Source organism: Somniosus microcephalus, chromosome 23 (genome assembly GCF_052327205.1).
Source record: "Somniosus microcephalus isolate GS21.2 chromosome 23, FLI_Smic_1.0, whole genome shotgun sequence".
Classification (NCBI taxonomy): domain Eukaryota; kingdom Metazoa; phylum Chordata; class Chondrichthyes; order Squaliformes; family Somniosidae; genus Somniosus; species Somniosus microcephalus.
Genome location: NC_141009.1, coordinates 52469738 through 52486916, shown reverse-complemented (window position 1 = coordinate 52486916; position 17179 = coordinate 52469738). Strand labels below are relative to the sequence as shown.

Below are 17179 nucleotides of genomic sequence, written 5' to 3'. Positions count from 1 at the left end.
TATGTGCGGATGTCAGAGCCATTGGCTGCGGCCAGCGTGATACCCCGTGCGCCACGTTGGATTTCGAGGGCGGAGGCGGGGGTGATGCTGTGCTGGGCCCCTGTGTTGCACAGAAATCGGCGGTTGGTTCTGTCGTCGGTGACGTACAGTAGAGGCCCCTTTTGCTCCGCGGCCATCGCGGGGGGGGGGTTTGAAAGTGCACGGTGGCGTGCAGCGTTGGGCCCTAGTGCCAAAACGGGTGTGGCAGTAGCAGTGACCCGGAGTGGTAGGGCGGTCGGGCCTAGTGGGCCGGGAAGACCGCGTGGTCGTTGCCGTGAGGCCGGGCGCGACGTCGCGAGCGGACTGCGCAGAGAGCAGCCGGTCGGCCTTTTCGGCTATGTCATTCAGGTCCGTGGAGCCAGACTCCACAATGAGCGGGCGGATGCTGGCGGGGAGCTGCCGAATGAAAAGCGTGCGAAAGAGGGCGCCGGTGTTTTTGTCGTCCGAGAGGGACAGCATGTGGGAAAGCAGATCCGACGATGAAGCGTCACCAAGGCCAGGGAGGTCAAGGAGTTGGCAGTTGCGCTGGTAAGAGGACGTTTGAAATTTTTTAAGGAGCGCAGCCTTCAGATGTTCGTACTTGCCTTCCACTGGTGGATCCTGCAGCGCTGCCCAAACCTTGGGGACTGTGGCGTAGGTGAGAGAGGAGACGAGGTAGTCGTACTTTGTGGTGTCGACTGTAATGTGTTTCAGCCGGAATCTGGACTCGGCTTGAACAAACCAGACTTCGGCCAGGTTCTCCCAAAAGTCCGGTCGTTTAACCGTGACTGCGTTTGTATCCGCCATGCTAGCTTAGGATTCGTCCTGAGCGTCGGGGTCACCAGTGTTGAGATACCGCGGCAAACGTGGGAGTCGAGACCAGAGTTAGTAAAACACAACTGCTTTATTCAACCTCATGGCAAAGAGGAACTGGAAAAGCCCGCGCATCCACTTAAATACTCCCCAGACAGGAAGTGCTCCCGGCAGCCTGTCCCTGCAGAAAACAAGTTGCTGGAGGAAAGGGCCCCCGGCTGGGGGTGTCTGCTTAAACTGTCCGTGCCGCCGTGAGCGGATTATGTCCAGTGGTGGCGAGTCACCACAAGGCATAAGATTACAATGCCAGTACGTATTCTTCCACTTGAAACAAATTGTTTTTGTGAACAAGTATTTAGGAAGGTGTGTGCATGCGGTGATTTAACAGGAGAAGCAAGGAACAAGTGGCAGAAAGTGAATTTATTTTATTAAATGCTTGAGATTGCACAGAAAAGGAAAAAGGAGTTTGAAATTGGAGCGATTGGAGTCAAAGTAAAAGTGACGGTTTTATTTTAAAAATGAAAGTCTAACAAATGTGGCTCTTATCCTCACTAAACTGTGAGTAGCACTCTACACTCTCCTGGCTTATTTGGTTCCACACTTGATAAAACCACAGATTAACTTAATGGTTACAGGGTATTTTTTTTCAACAGCATCTTTCTCGACACAATGCAGCATTTTCATTTTGCATGTTTATTAGTTTCACCTCAACACACCCATTTTGGATTGTTCTGAGTTTTCTATTTCAATTAGTTCAAGGCCCATGGAGTTGCTCAGGGTTGTATTAATGGGACGACGTCAGCACAGGAGTGGAAGGCGGTAAAGATTTATGGCTGGGCTGCATTTCAATAGCAGGACAAAAAAACAATCAAGACATTTGTATGGGGGAAAAGAAAGAGAAAGCACAGCGAAAGAACAGGAAAAACAGGCAAGGAAAAGAATCACAGTACACTTTAAATGCTGGCAAATGTACCCAAAAACGTGCAGAAAGTAACATTTCCTGGGGCAGGGGTATGCCTACAGACCCGTAGAAAATCCATTTTGCACAATCAGCTCTCCTTCATTCTTCAAAAATTTCTAAATCTACAACTGCAAAATTGACACTTTTTATTGTAAGTTATTTGTCCCCATATAATACAAGATGGAATGTAGGTCATAGCTGATGACCAGTTCATGTCCCACCGAACTACTGCAAATAATTATTTTTGTATATCAGATGTGAGACTGTTTGGTTTGAGTTTTCATAGAACAACAAACAATTGCAGAATGTGATCCCAAAACACCAATGAAAATCATGAAAAATGGTGTCATAAAAAGGAAGTAAACTTATGCAGCCACCTTGAAGCAGTGGCCTTGGCCATGGACCTTTATTGAAGACTATTTTGTCAGTTGTACTTTGTTTCCCTCGAGGTGTCAGCTGTCGGTCTGCTTTTCTGAGTTTAGTAGGCGGGCATCTATCATTCGGACTCGGTGAAATGGCCCAACAACAACAACAACTTGCATTGATATAGCGCCTTTAAAGTAGTAACACATCCCAAGGCGCTTCACAAGAACGTGATCAGTCAAAAAAAAAAATTGAAACCGAGCCAAAGAAGGAGACGTTAGTGAGCAAAAGCTTGGTCAAAGAGGTAGGTTTTGAGGAGTGTCTTAAAGGAGGAGAGGCGGGGAAGCTTTAGGGAGGGAATTCCAGAGCCTAGGGCCGAGACGGCTGAAGGCACGGCTGCCAATGGTGGGGAGAAAGAAATTAGCGACGCGCAAGAGGCCAGGATTGGAGGAACGCAGAGTTGGCCTGGAGAAGGTTGCAGAGATAGAGACGGGAGAGGTCATGGAGGGATTTGAACACAAGAATGAAGTTGGGATGATTGAAGCCATCCTACATGAGTTAGCTCCAGTTACATCTCCCAGCAGGATAACTCCAATGACCCAGCTGTTGATGTTCTGCACACTTGGGGCAGATGACAGTCTCCTTTGCTCCACATTATTTTTTAATATTGCTGTGTATGTGCATGTGTACTGCGTACTTCCTAACAGATGGTGTGATTTTACTTCGTTTTTTTTAAAGGGACAATGTTTTTGCAAAGCAGGGAGGCAGACCTCTTTTCTTTCAACATGTATAGAGGAATAAATTGATGCAGAGCCCATTAAAATACAAAAAAAAAACAATTAGGTAGGCAAAGAGCAAGTATGAAATTAAATTATTCAGGAACATAAACCAAAATTGTGAAATATTCTGTAGGCATTTAAATAAAACAAGGAAAGTTGGGATGGGAATAGGGCCACTAAGGAATGGACAAGATAAAATCACAGGCAGCGAGAGCAAAATTGCAGAAATATTAAATCATTAATTTTCTTCAGTATTTACCAGGGAGACCGATCAGGTGGATATGACATCAGAAGATGAGATTAGAAATGATATAATTGCATTTAAAATAGAAAGAGGAGAAATATTAAATAAACTAATTAACCAAATTAGGGGAAGAACTAAACTAGAGGCCATCAATATACAATAGTCACCAAGAAATCAAATAGGGAATTCAGAAGAAACTTCATACCCAGAGAGTGGTGAGAATGTGGAACTCGCTACCACAGGGAGTGGTTGAGGCCAATAATTTAGATACATTTAAGGGGAGGCTAGATAAGCATCTGAGGAATAGAGGGTTATGCTGATAGATTTAGATGAGGAAAGAGGGGAGGAGGCTTGTGTGGCGCATAAACACCGGCATGGACTGGTTGGGCCGACTGGCCTGTTTCTGTGCTGTATGTCCTATGTAATTCAATGTAATGTAATTTGACCATGACTCCTCTGTTTGAATTCTTCTGGTTGTTTTTGTGCATGTTGAAAATGCAGGGAGACTGCTGCAGGATTAATAGTTACCCTTTCACCTTGAAGATTGCATGGCCTACCCACCATGGGCTCCTGTCTACTCTGGAAAAAACACAAAGGGCGGAATTTTAACCTAAAAAACGGGTGGGTTGGGGTAGTTAAAGTGTTAAAAATCTGATCCCGACCTGAACCCGCCTCCAACCCGCCCACTTGCGGTTTTAACGGAGGTGGACGGGGTGCGGGCAGCCAATCCTCAGCTAGGAGGCGGGTCGTCTATTTAAATATTATAATGAGGCTGGAAGCCTCTGCTTTAACCTCCATTTTGTATTTAACTTTAGCTGGTTGGGTTTTGTACACCTCGTGAAACCCGGCAGCTAAAGTAAGGCGAGGACTGCTGCATCCAGGAGCTAAGTGCCTTCTGGATCCAGGGTCCCAACCTAACCCAACTCCCGTGATCGGAAACCCCCCCAGGTCTCTGATTCCACCACCTGACCCCCAGGCCTCAGGTCCCCCCACTAGGCCTCCCCCTCCCCCTCCACCATGCTCCTCTGGCCCCCGATCCTCAGGATCCCCCCCTCCCTGCTGCTTTGGCGGCTCCACGGGCCCCGATCGATTTTCAGACCCCCCCCCCTCCTGCTACTATGGCCGCTTGACAGCCCCCTCGCAATCCCACCTCCCTCCTCTGTGCGGCCTAGTGCCGCAGGCCTACCCGTCCGGAGCCAGCCAGCTTCTCAATCTGGGAAACAGAGGCATCCCATTCAAATCAGGCCCTGACATTAAATTTGACAGGGCCTGCAGGAAACCCGCTCTCCCAGGTTTGCTGACCGCCTTGTCCCTCCCTTCGCCCCCAACCCCACTTCCCCTTTAAAATTCAGCCCAAAATGTCAGATCATATCATTTATGCTAAAACTAGTAGTCGAATTTAGTTGCAAGATTTAGAAATTAATCTTGAAGCAAAAGGCTAATTGGCAATACAATACTTGACTTATACAATACTCTTAAACTTCCTTGGAAATCATAACATCTGGATGGGAGAAATTCGGTTGATTAGCGCCACCCGTTAGTGCCTCCGGGGGGCGCTAACGAATTACCGCCTGAACGCGGTGATATTAGTGCCGCCCACGAAATTGATCTAGCGGTTTGCGGTGGTGCTAAACACTACCGCCACAATCTCCTGCGCCCGGAGATCGCAACGTCATCGAAGTGCGTATCGTCCTGGTAGCACCCCGGACCGGAAATTGATTCTCGCCCCCTGCCTCAGCGCCTGCCACTAGGAACAACAGGTAGAGGGGGACGGTTTTCAGTCGGCTGGGAGCTGGGGGAGCGCTACTTAAAGGCGTGCACTTCCTGCTTTTTCCTGTCAGCAAAAGATTCTGCATACGCAGGTTGAGAGAGGGAGAGAGGCGTCTGCAGACATTTAACGCTGTCCTACAAGGAGTTTTGTTCCTCAGTAAGACTTATCAGGTTCCTATTTCTGTCAGCTTTATTACTACCGAATTTAGAAGATTTAATGGGGGCTGTCCTGGCACGGAGCCTCGCCCTCCAGCTTCACCGTCGGAGCTAGCGGAGGCGGAGGCGGAGAGAGAGAGAGTGGAGAATGTGGCCAGAGGGAGGAGGGCCAACAGGGCTCTGCACAGGAGACCTTCCCTTCCCAGGGTATTCCAGGAGCAATTCTCATTGATCCATCTGTCCGAGGAGCAGTGTTTTAGAAGGCTCCGCTTCAGCAAGGAGATGATCACAGAGCTCTGCCACTTCCTGCAGCCAGAGCTCCAGCCTCAGCTCAGGACCAGGACGTCTCTGTCGGTGGCAGTGAAGGTGATGGTGGCTCTCAATTTCTATGCCAGCGGCTCCTTCCACGCTTCAACACGGGATATTGCGAACATCTCCCAGTTTGCTGTCCATTGTTGCATCCGGGAGGTCACAAATGCTCTGTACAAAAGGAGAAGGGAGTATATCTCATTCCCCATGACCCGAGACAAACAGCGTGAATGCACATGTGGCTTCGCTAGGATAGCGGGGTTCCCAATTGTTGTGTATGTACCTTTAAGAGAATAACTGGTCTCAGACTGCAGTACCGGCAGTGACCACCCCTGTATAAAAGGCGCTAGAGAGCCTCTGTTTGTTAGTTTCGCTATTGACTTCCACCAGTAAAGACTTGTTTGTTTTCACTCCTGCTGGTCTGTGTCTCAATCATTCACGGACTTAACACCCATGGTTCAGGGCGCCATTGACTGCACGCACATGGCATTGCAGGCACCTCATAAAAATGCAAAGGTTTTCCGCAACCGCAAAGGCTTCCACTCTCTCAACGTCCAGTTGCTTTGCAACCACAGACAGTGCATCCTCGCCGTCAATGCCCGCTACCCTGGCAGCAGCCACGATGCTTTTATCCAGCACCAGACTGGCGTCCCAGACCTGTTCCAACCACCGCATCAACCTGGTGGCTGGCTCCTCGGGGACAAGGGTTATCCACTCGCCACCTGGCTGATGGCACCGCTCCGTAACCCCAACACTCCTGCTGAGCTTGCATACAGTGAGAGCCATAGCGCCACTAGGAACCTCATTGAGCAGACCATTGGCGTGCTGAAGCAATGGTTCCAGTGTCTTGACCACTCTGGAGGAGCTCTGCAGTACTCTCCCGATCGAGTATCGGTTTTCATTGTTGTGTGCTGCTTGCTTCACAACCTCGCAATTATGAGTGTTGTGTCCGTCAGTAGTAAGACACAAGACGGCAGGAGAACGGTACAACAGGTGTTTACTTAACGTGGCTCACTCTGGAACTGCCTGTACAGATTACTACTCAGTGCTATATACAGGTGTGGTCACTGCCGGTACTACAGTATACATGAGCTGTAAAAAGTAGTTCCCCCCTTAAAGGTATATGCATTATAATTCCTCCCCTTTTAGATTAACAGTACCATAACACTCATTTAACAATTAAATATCAAACTAATTACAATTAACACTTTTAACATACAACATTGGTGAAAATAGTCTATTTATATATTCAGTCTTTGGGAGGCTTCCTGATCCTTTCTGGATAGCGCCTTTCCCGAGTGTCTCGCTCTTGGTGCGGAGGCGATTCTGGCACCCTGTCATCGGTTGGGTCATCAGCTTCCGATGCTACTGTTCCTGGGGTAGATGTGACCTGTACGTCGGGTTCCTCACCAGGTACGTATGGGCAAGGCACAGGGTTGACTTGTTCCTGTGACTCTAGGATCTGGTCAGCATGGCGTCTCACGATGTTCTCCCCAACGTCCACTGTGTACATTAGTGGGCCCTGCCGTGTGCATATCGTTCCTGGCTGCCATTTTTCTGTTCGGTAGTCGCGGGCCAAGACTGGTTGCCCTACATTGAAGCTCCTTGTTGGCTTCTCATGGATGTGCTGGAATTGCTTACTCTCAACATCTCTTCGTACGTTTGGTCTGAGCAAATCCAGGCGAGATCTTAACCTTCGGTTAAAGAACATCATGGCCGGGGCCTGGTTGGTGACTACATGTGTCGCATTCTGGTAGGCGAACAGGAAATTGTCCACCTTATGCTGCAGCGGAATGTTGTCATTGTACATAGCCTTTATTGCCTTCTTAAAGGGTTGTACGAACCTCTCAGCCAATCCATTTGTGGCTGGATGATACGGGGCGGATGTGTAATGCCTTACCCCATTCTTCTTCATAAACCTCCGGAACTCTTCGGACACAAACTGTGGTCCGTTATCGGAGCAAATCTGTTCTGGCAAGCCGTTCCTGGCAAAAATGGTCCGTAGGACTGCAAAAGTTTTCTCCGTGGTGGTGGAGGACATTTTGATGACCTCAGGCCATTTCGAGTGCGCATCCACGGCTATTAAAAACATTGAGTCCATGAATGGACCAGCAAAATCAATATGCACCCGTTGCCATGGAGATGAGGGCCACTCCCATGGGTGTAGAGGGGCATGTGGTGGTGCATTTTGGACTTTCTGGCATCCTGAGCAGCTCTTGTTCAGGTCCTCGATTTGTTTATCGATTCCCGGCTACCACACACAAGCCCTGGCAAGGCTTTTCATTTTCACCCCTCCCAGATGACCCTCATGAAGCTCATTGAGCACTCTATCCCTTAACTTGGGTGGAATTACCACTCGGGATCCACACATCAAGATCCCCCAGCACACTGACAGCTGTTCTCTTCTTGTCGAGAATGCTGGCAACAGTGAGTCGCCATGTGCTGGCCATCCCTTCACCGTCAAATCATATAGCCGAGACAGTGTCGGGTCATTTCGGGTCTCCTTTTCTATACGAGCGTTAGTTACCGGTAGGTATTCAACTATAGTCGAATGAAATATTTCGACAGGATCCACTGCTGGTGCTTCCTCCGCAGTCGGCAGTGGCAGGTGTGATAGCCCATCAGCATTTCCATGCTGTTTCGTGCCCTTATATTCAATCTCATAGTGGTGTGCCCCTAGAAAGAGTGACCATCTTTGTAGTCGTTGTGCAGTCATTACCGGAACGCCCTTCTTCGGATTAAAAATGGAGACAAGAGGCTGGTGGTCAGTCAGCAAGGTGAATTTCTGCCCGTGCAGGTAGTGATTGAACTTTTTCACTCCCCACACTAGGCTGAGGGCCTCGCTGTCAATCTGGGCGTAGTTACGCTCGGCTGAGATTAGTGATCGTGACGCAAAGGCTATTGGCCTCTCTGAGCCGTCCGAGAATTTGTGCGACAGCACCGCTCCAATGCCGTAGGGTGACGCATCACACGCCAACTGAATTGGTAGTGCTGGGTTGAAATGGGCAAATACCTCCTTCGATGTGATTAGTGTTTTGCTCTTCTGGAAAGTTCATTTACATTCGTCACTCCACTTCCATGGCACTCCAGTTTGCAGTAGGGCATTCAGTGGGTGTAGTATTGTAGACAAATTTGGCAAGAACTTATGGTAGTAGTTTACCAGCCCGAGGAACGACCTCAGTTGTGACACGTTTTCCGGTGCTGGAGCCTTGACTACTGCCTCAATCTTTTCTGGGGACTTATGTAACCCCTCTTTATCGATAACCTGGCCACAATACGAGATCTGTTTTCTAAAAAAAACTCGCATTTGGGGCGGTTAGCTCGGAGCCCATATTCCTTCAATCTAGCGAGCACCTGCTCCAGGTTGGCGAGGTGATCACTGTCATTTTCGCCCGTGACCAGGATGTCGTCCAAATAACACTGGGTCCCTGGGATCCCTTGCAGGACTTGTTCCATTGCCCTTTGCCAAATAGCCGGAGCTGATGCTACCCCGAATACCAGCCGGTTTTATTGGTAGAGACCTTTATGGGTGTTGATTGTGAGGTATTTTTTTGATGCTTCTTCTACCTCCATTTGCAGATACGCCTGGGCCAGATCAATCTTAGTGAAGCGTTTCCCTCCAGATAGCGAGGCGAAAATATCTTCAATCCGCGGAAGTGGATATTGTACGGTGTGAAGGACTGGGTTCACTGTTACCTTAAAGTCCCCACGGATGCGAACCTTCCTTGGTTCCCCAGGTGTGCTACTCAACGACTTTTTCATCACAGGGACGATGGGTGTAGCCCACTCGCTCCAGTCTACCTTGGACAGTACTCCTGAACGTTCCAAACTCTCCAGCTCTGCTTCGACGGCTGGGCGGATCGCATAAGGTACTGGTCTGGCCTTAAAAATTTTGGGCTTGCGTTTTCTTCAATTTTAATTGTTGCTGTCATGCCTTTTAGTGTTCCGAGTCCTTGCTGGAACACTTCTTGCGCGTCGGTTAGGATCTTTGACAGTCGCCCAGGTGTGACGTCGTCATCCTTTTTGGCAGCCACAGTCAGTGCTTGTATGGAATGCCAATCCAGCTGTCTTTTCCGGATCCATTCACGTCCCAGTAATGGTGGTCCTCCATCTTGCAATACATACAGGTCTAGTTTTGGTGTTTCCTTACCGTTATATATAACGGTCACCCTTATTTTTCCTTTGGGGTAGACTTTTTGCCCCGTGTACGTCTTCAAAATAATTTTTGTGTCTCTCAAGGGTATGTGTGAGAATAGCCGCTCGTAGTCCTGTCAGTTTATGACTGTTAGGGCTGATCCTGTGTCCAATTCCATTTTTACCTGGACTCCTGCTATCTTGAGAGTGACGCAAATGGTTCGGTGATCCTCCGTTTTGATCACATTATGTAGTTTCAGACAACTCAGCTCCCTGCTTTTGGAGTTGGTATCACTCTTTTGTTCGTCTGCACTATTCTCCATCACCTTATGTACCTTCTTGTACTTTTCTTTTGGAGATTTCTTATTGCTGGTTTTCTTTCCCGACCTGCAGACTCGTGCTATGTGTCCTACATTTCCACACTGTCTGCACACTTTGTCTTTGAACCAGCAATCATTGTGGTCGTGTGTTGTTCTGCCGCAGCGATAGCACTTCTCTGTTCTGTATGACATTTCGTTTGTGCCATATTCTTGCAGTCTCTGTTGTATCTCTGCAGCGCCCCGTGCTGCTGCTTCATATGATACCACAATGCTGAAAGCCTTGTCCAGCGTAAGGTCCTTTTCAGATAAAAGCCGTTTCTGGATTCCTTCACTTTGAAGCCCACACACAAACTTGTCCCTTAAGGTATCTGCCAGTCCCGTTCCAAACTGGCACTGTTTCGATAGTTTGCGCAGTTCTGTTAAATATTCAGCATTGCTTTCATCCTTATGCTGGTTCCGTTTGTGAAACTTGAATCTTTCTGCTATCAGCAGCGGTGTGGGGTTTAAATGTTCCTGTAGTATCGTCACTATGTCTCCAAAACTCTTTTCCACTGGCTTCGCTGGGGTTACTAGATTTCGTAATAAGCCATACGTCTTTGCACCCATTACATTTAACAATACCGGCGCTTTCTTGTCATCTGACACCTCATTTGCCTTGCCGTATACCTCTATTCGTTCGACATATGTAGTCCAATCTTCGACTTCATTGTCAAATGCGGTGATACTGCCACTCTTCGGCATTTTGGGTGTGGTTTAAAATGGCTTAAAATGGCATCTCCCGCGCTTTCCTTCCTCCCCCGCTGCTGCCAACGCTGCTCTCGGCGGTCCTCGTGGCAATGGCGGCACCCTGTAGGTTTCGCGCGCTTCTCCTGCGCTGCTGCCAACGCCGCTCTCGGCGGTTCTCGTGGCAATGGCGGCGCCTCGCGGGTTTCTGCGCATCTCTCTCCCTCTCCTCGACGCTGCTCGGCCCCTGAACGCCGGCTGTGCCCTGTGCGCTCTGCCCTCTCTCTCTCTCCCCCGTCAACGCTGCTCGGCCCTTTGCTGTGCCGCTCGGTCGGGCTCTAGCCCGCCGCTGTCCGGGAAGGGTCTGCGCACTACCTGTTGCCAGCCCGTTTCGCTGGACCACTGCGACTGGAAAGGCAAGCCTGGCTCTCAACAGCCTCCCCCGCAATTCTCGAGTCCCTGCCGGATGACTGGGCGGTTGCCCGTGGTCGACGCCCATGTCTCTGGCCTTGACCTCCAATCTACTGGTCTCCAGGAATGAATCCCTGGGAGGTGATGCATAGTATCAGGTAGGATCGAATTTGTCTCGTCGCCAATGTTGTGTCCGTCAGTAGTAAGACACAAGACTGCAGGAGAACGGTACAACATGTGTTTACTCAACGTGGTTCACTCTGGAACTGAACTGTACAGATTACTACTCAGTGCTATATACAGGTGTGGTCACTGCCGGTACTACAGTATACATGAGCTGTAAAAAGTAGTTCCCCCCCTTAAAGGTATATACATTACAATGAGGACCCAGCCATTGCCACCAGGGATTGGTGGACCACCTCAGGAGGAGGAAGAGGGAGAGGAGGAGGATGAGCAGCAACAACGCGGGAGGGAGGCGCCCAATGTTGCCTCTGCAAGGGCCGTTCGTGAACGGCTCATAAGGCACCGCTTCTGATGAATGACGGAGAAGATGGCTTTTGGGATTAACAAGCACATCATTACAGCCATCCCGCGGCCCTATTACCGGGCAAAGTTCCAATAAGCAACATGAGGAAATTTATAATGTTTCAATAAAATTTTTATTTTTCTGACCAACTGTCTCTTATTAAGCACAACCAATAACAAACAAACACAACAATTCATTAACAAACAAAACTGATTCTTAATAAGTCTTAACAGAGTGAACAATATATTTACAAACACATTCAACTTTGGGACAAACATTCCCCCCATTTGTTTGAGAATTTTTAGTTATTCGCCCTTTGAGAATGATCTCCCTCCCCTTCGCACTTCCCCCCCTCCCCACCCTACTGCTCCTCCGTAATGTGGCCCCAGTGGCTGCAGCAAGGCTGGCGGAAGGCTGCTGAATGTTGGATCCAGAGACTGCAGATGGCTTTGAAGGATGGCCTCGACCAGCTCTGGGCCTGGAGGGCCCGGCTGCAGACTGCACCAACTCTGCATGGGTGGCAGCAGTCTGGGCTGGCTGTGTTGCAGGCTGTGGCAAGTGCAGTGGTGGAGTGGCAGTGGTGGGAGCAGGAATGCTGTCATCCTGAGAGAGGGCAGCATCTTCCTGCTCGACCGACACACTGCCACTCCTACGGGGCAGTACCTCAGCATCCAGAGCAATCTGCTCGAGCCCACATTGCTGGCCTGCTGCGGCGCCGTCAGATCCCCGGGCAACCCAGCGAGAATGGCAGCAGCCAGCGCTTGTGTGGCATCAATCTGAGTCTGCATCAGCGCAGTCTGAGATTGGATGGCACCGACCAATGACTCAATTCCAGCACTAAGCCGTTGCGTTGCCTCGGCCTGTGCTGCAATAGATCCTGCCACCTCGCCCATTACACGCGGCATGGGCTCTGGGTCCCCACGGTCTCCCTGCAATTCAACCATCCTCTGCAACAAGGCAAGGATGGGTTCAAGGGTTTGCGCACAGATGACAGCTGTGTTAGCGGTGGACTCCTCCACGCTCCTAGCCAGTGCATCCATGCTCTTGGGCATCCTTGCCATTGCACCCATGAGCTCAGTTTGCATGCTCATCGCCTGAGTATTCATCGCCGCGATATCGAGGCCCTCATCCGAGTCCTGTGCAGCAGAACTCGTGCGCGCACTCACCCTCCGGGGAGATGGCCCCCGAGCTTCCCTTTCCCCATGGCATTGCTGCAGCCCATTGGGTCCTGGAGCTTCACCCACATCGCATCCAAACCCCCTGCTCCCCTCCAGTGAATGCATGGCCCCAGTATCGGATGTCTTGCTCTCGGGAGATGCAGGCGGTTAGGCGCCAGCTTCGTGTTCCTTCTCCTCTCTCGTGTCACTGCCACTGGGAGGCTGAGGGACAGGCTGGTCAGCTGGTGGTTCACTATCTGAAAGCAGGAAGGTACAAGAGAGGCTTTAATGTGAGGGCAGGGGGGCAGGAAGGGAGCAAGGACTGGAGACAGTGTAGTTAGATGGAAAGTGGGAAAGGCTGGTGTTGTTAGGGGGAAGTGGTATGAGAGAGGAGAGAGAGAAGATGAACATACCGTTTCTGTCCCCATGGGGTCGACCTCTCCAACTGCCACAGCACCCACGACATGACTTGCAATGAGTCTGTGAACTCGCTCCTCCAGCTGTGTGAGGGGGTGCAGCTCCTCCTGACCTCCTCCTGTGCATTGTTGCTCCCTCTGGTTATGTGAAAGCTTGGCCTGCAAGAAAAAGGGCAGCGTGTGAGCGAGTGTGCAGCCATGTGTTTGGCAGATGTGCCTACCATAGTTGAATGGCCGTTAATGTCTGCAAGGTGTGAGATGTGGATGTGACTTTTAGTAGATAGGCATAGCTGTTGGGTGAGTGTTGAGGATTTGAGACTTTACACTGTCTGTGCACAGAGTGAGGTTGAGATGGTGGGATGTAGAGTTTTTTCAGGTATCTACTCACGCTGACCACCCGAGTGCGGTCATTGAACTTCTTGCGACACAGCGAAAGCATCCTTTGGACCAGGCTCCTGGACGATACGTACTGGGCCACCTCCCTCCACACCCTTGTAAACTCCCGGGCAACGACCTCCTGCCAGTGTCTGGGAACAGCACTGCCCGTCGGCGTTCCTCAGTGCCAACCAGAGCCACCAATGCCTGGTCGCTAAACCGGTGAGCTCTCTCCCTGGGCCTCTGAGCAGCCATGATAATCGTTGATGAAGATTTGCACCTCCTTGCAGGCCCAGGGCAAACGCAGCAATGATCAGGGTGTGGCTTTGCAGCATCATTGACCTTCCCCTTTAAGAACTGGAAGGTGCCAGTCTGTCTGAGGACTTGGTGATTGACATCGTCTGAGCTTGAGTAGCGCTCTGAGGTAGTGCCCCGTTCCCCCACGTTAGCATCCTAAGAGAGGTGTGTAGCACTTGATTTAGCGCTCCAATCACCTCTAGGGGCACTGGAGACGAATTTCCTGGTTGCCGACGATAATTTGTGCCGGGCGCTAAATTTTGCGCCCGGCCGATATTAGCGCCTAAAATGGGCAATACTGAATTTTTCCTCCCTGAAGTCTTAATCCTTCTGATGAATGTAACGTGGTTAGTCTTTCATTCCAGGGAGTCCCAGCTAATTGCTGTGATATGGAATCACATGATGGAAACAGGGTTACTGCAGTTGCAAATGGATTATTCTGCTGGGACACCGCAGACCAAAATAATGTTCTCATGCAGCATGTAAACATGCTATTAATCAATGTTACCTTTTTAGGTGGATAAAGTGTGACCTGTAGACTTCTAGCATTTGATGGGTTTTGATTATTTTTAACACCCAATCTAACTTCTCAAAAGCAGGAGAGAATTGCTGAAAAAAAGATTATCTGGGCATTATCACATTGCTGTTTGTGGGAGCTTGCTGTGTACAAATTGGCTGCTGTGTTTCCTACATTACACCAGTGTGACTACACCTCAAAAAGTACTTTGAGACGTCCGGTGGTCGTGAAAGGCGCAATAGAAATGCAAGTCTTTTTATTAATAACATTAACCCTGAATTTGTGTTTCTGATGGGAGTAAGTTTTTTTAAATTTGTTTATGGGATGTGGGCATCACTGGCAAGGCCAGCATTTATTGCCCATCCCTAATTGCCCTGGTGAAGGTGGCGGTGAGCCGCCTTGAACCGCTGCAGTCCGTGTGGTGATGGTACTCCCACAGTGCTGTTAGGTAGGGAGTTCCAGGATTTTGACCCAGCAATGATGAAGGATCGGCGATATACTTCTCAGTCTGGATGGTGTGTGACTTAGAGGGGAACTTGGAGGTGGTGGTGTTCCCATGCGCCTGCTGCCCTTGTCCTTCTAGGTGGAAGAGGTTGCGGGTTTGGGAGGTGCTGCCGAAGAAGCCTTGGCGAGTTGCTGCGGTGCATCTTGTAGATGGTACACACTGCAGCCACGGTACGCCGGTGGTGGAGGGAGTGAATGTTTAAGGAGGTGGATGGGGTGCCAATCAAGTGGGCTGCTTTGTCCTGGATGGTGTCAAGCTTCTTGAGTGTTGTTGGAGTTATTAAGGTCTTAGCTTTGGCTGGTCATAGCAAAAATATTTCAAGTTTCTGACGGTCCAAAGTTTGGCTTCAGAAAAATGAATCAGAACACAAAAACCCAGTTTGTTTTCTGATCCAATGAACTTTGAAGTATAGGCAGTCAACAGCCATAGCTATCTCTAGATGGATTTGTGGATTATCTCACATCCCCCACAAAAAGACAAAAACATTCTTTTCAGGAGACAGCAAAGAGTTCCATTTTAAATTCACAATAGTTTGAAATTCCACATGCAAAAGGTATTTATAATATGGAGCAGGATGGGGTGTTGTTACTGTCGCATTCACATCATCGTAACAAGGGTAACATATAGAATCATAGAATCATAGAATGGTTACAGCACGGAAGGAGGCCATTCGGCTCGGCGAGCCCATGCCGGCTCTCTGCAAGAGCACTTCAGCTGGTCCCACTCCCCTGCCCTTTCCCCGTAGCCCTGCAAATATTCTTCCTTCAGGTACCTAAGCCAATTCCCTTTTGAAAGCCGTGATTGAGTCTGCCTCCACCATCCTCTCAGGCAGTGCATTCCAGGTCCTAACCACTCGCTGCGTAAAAATGTTTTTCCTCATGTCGCCTTTGGTTCTTCTGCCAGTCACCTTAAATCTGTAACCTCTGGTTCTCAACCCTTCTGCCAATGGGAACAGTTTCACTCTATCTACTCTGTCTGGACCCCTCGTGATTTTGAACACCTCTATCAAATCTCCTCTCAACCGTCTCTGCTCGAAGGTGAACAACCCCAGCTTCTCCAGTCTACCCACGTAACTGAAGTCCCTCATCCCTGGCACCATTCTTGTCAATTGTTTCTGCACCCTCTCTAAGGCCTTCACATCCTTCCTAAAGTGCGGTGCCCAGAATTGGACACAATATTCCAGCTGAGGCCGAACCAGTGTTTTATGAAGATTCATTATAACTCCCTTGCTTTTGTACTCTGGGCACGAAATTCGGTTACGCCCTGTTTGGGGGTGGTAACCGAGTTAAGGCTGGACATTTAGCACCTGGCGCAGAAGTTACGCCCCGGCCGCTAAATTCAGATTAGTACCGCTCACCCCAGCGGTAACCGAGGTGATGTCGGGGCGCGATCGGCAGCGCTCCGCGGAGGCTCATTCAGTTAAAGGGGAGGGCTGTTGCGCACTCTGCAGGACCTCCGATGGCCAACACTAGGCCACCAGGGCGGCGTGGTGCTGCAGCCGCAGCCCAGCACCGAGACGCGGTGCCGGGCTCCGTGATGACGGCCAGGACCACGCCATGGCCCATCACAGAGGGCCGACCTGGAGATCGGCCACAAAAAGAAAATGGCAGCGTGGGTCGCGGCCGCACCTCCCTTTAAAATATCGCCCTGTGAGTGGAGGTCGGCCCGACTTGCATCCCTGCGAGGCTGACGCTGACGTGTCCCGCGGCAGCCTCGTGGGGTGCAGCCGAATTTCTGCCGCGGGGCAGTAAGGGGCTGCAGCGGGGCGCTAAGAGGCCGTGGCGCACCGCGTGATGTCATTGCCGGTGGTGCAGCAGCCCGTGCACTACCAGGAGGCATTTGTTCATCCCCCCCCCCAGGCGATAAGACCTTTGCGCCCCGTTAGCGCCCCCCCGAGGTGCTATCGGCAGGCGCAAAGGAACCGAATTTCTAGCCCCAATGCCTCTATTTATGAAGCCCAGGATCTGTATGCTTTTTTAACCGCTTTCTCAACCTGCTCTGCCACCTTCAACGATTTGTGCACATATACCCCCAGGTCTCTCTGTTCATGCACCCCCTTCAGGATTGTACCCTTTAGTTTATATGTCCTCTCATTCTTTCTACCGAAATGTATCACTTCGCACTTTTCTGCGTTAAATTTCATCTGCCACGTGTCCGCCCATTTCACCAGCCTGTCTATGTCTTCTTGAAGTCTATCACTCTCCTCTTCACTGTTCACTATACTTCCAAGTTTTGTGTTATCTGCAAATTTTGAAATGGTGCCCTGTACACCCAAGCCCAAGTCATTAATATATATCAAGAAAAACAGTGGTCCTAGTACCGATCCCTGGGGAACACCACTGTATACCTTCCTCCAGCCCGAAAAACAACCGTTCACTACAACTC

General features: G+C 50.0%; 1 protein-coding gene across 1 annotated transcript in view; it reads left to right on the top strand.

Moving 5' to 3' along the window:
* The window catches only part of LOC147101849 (uncharacterized), a 136387-nt gene that overhangs the window by 66960 nt on the left and 52248 nt on the right, over window positions 1–17179 (top strand). The window lies entirely within an intron of this gene.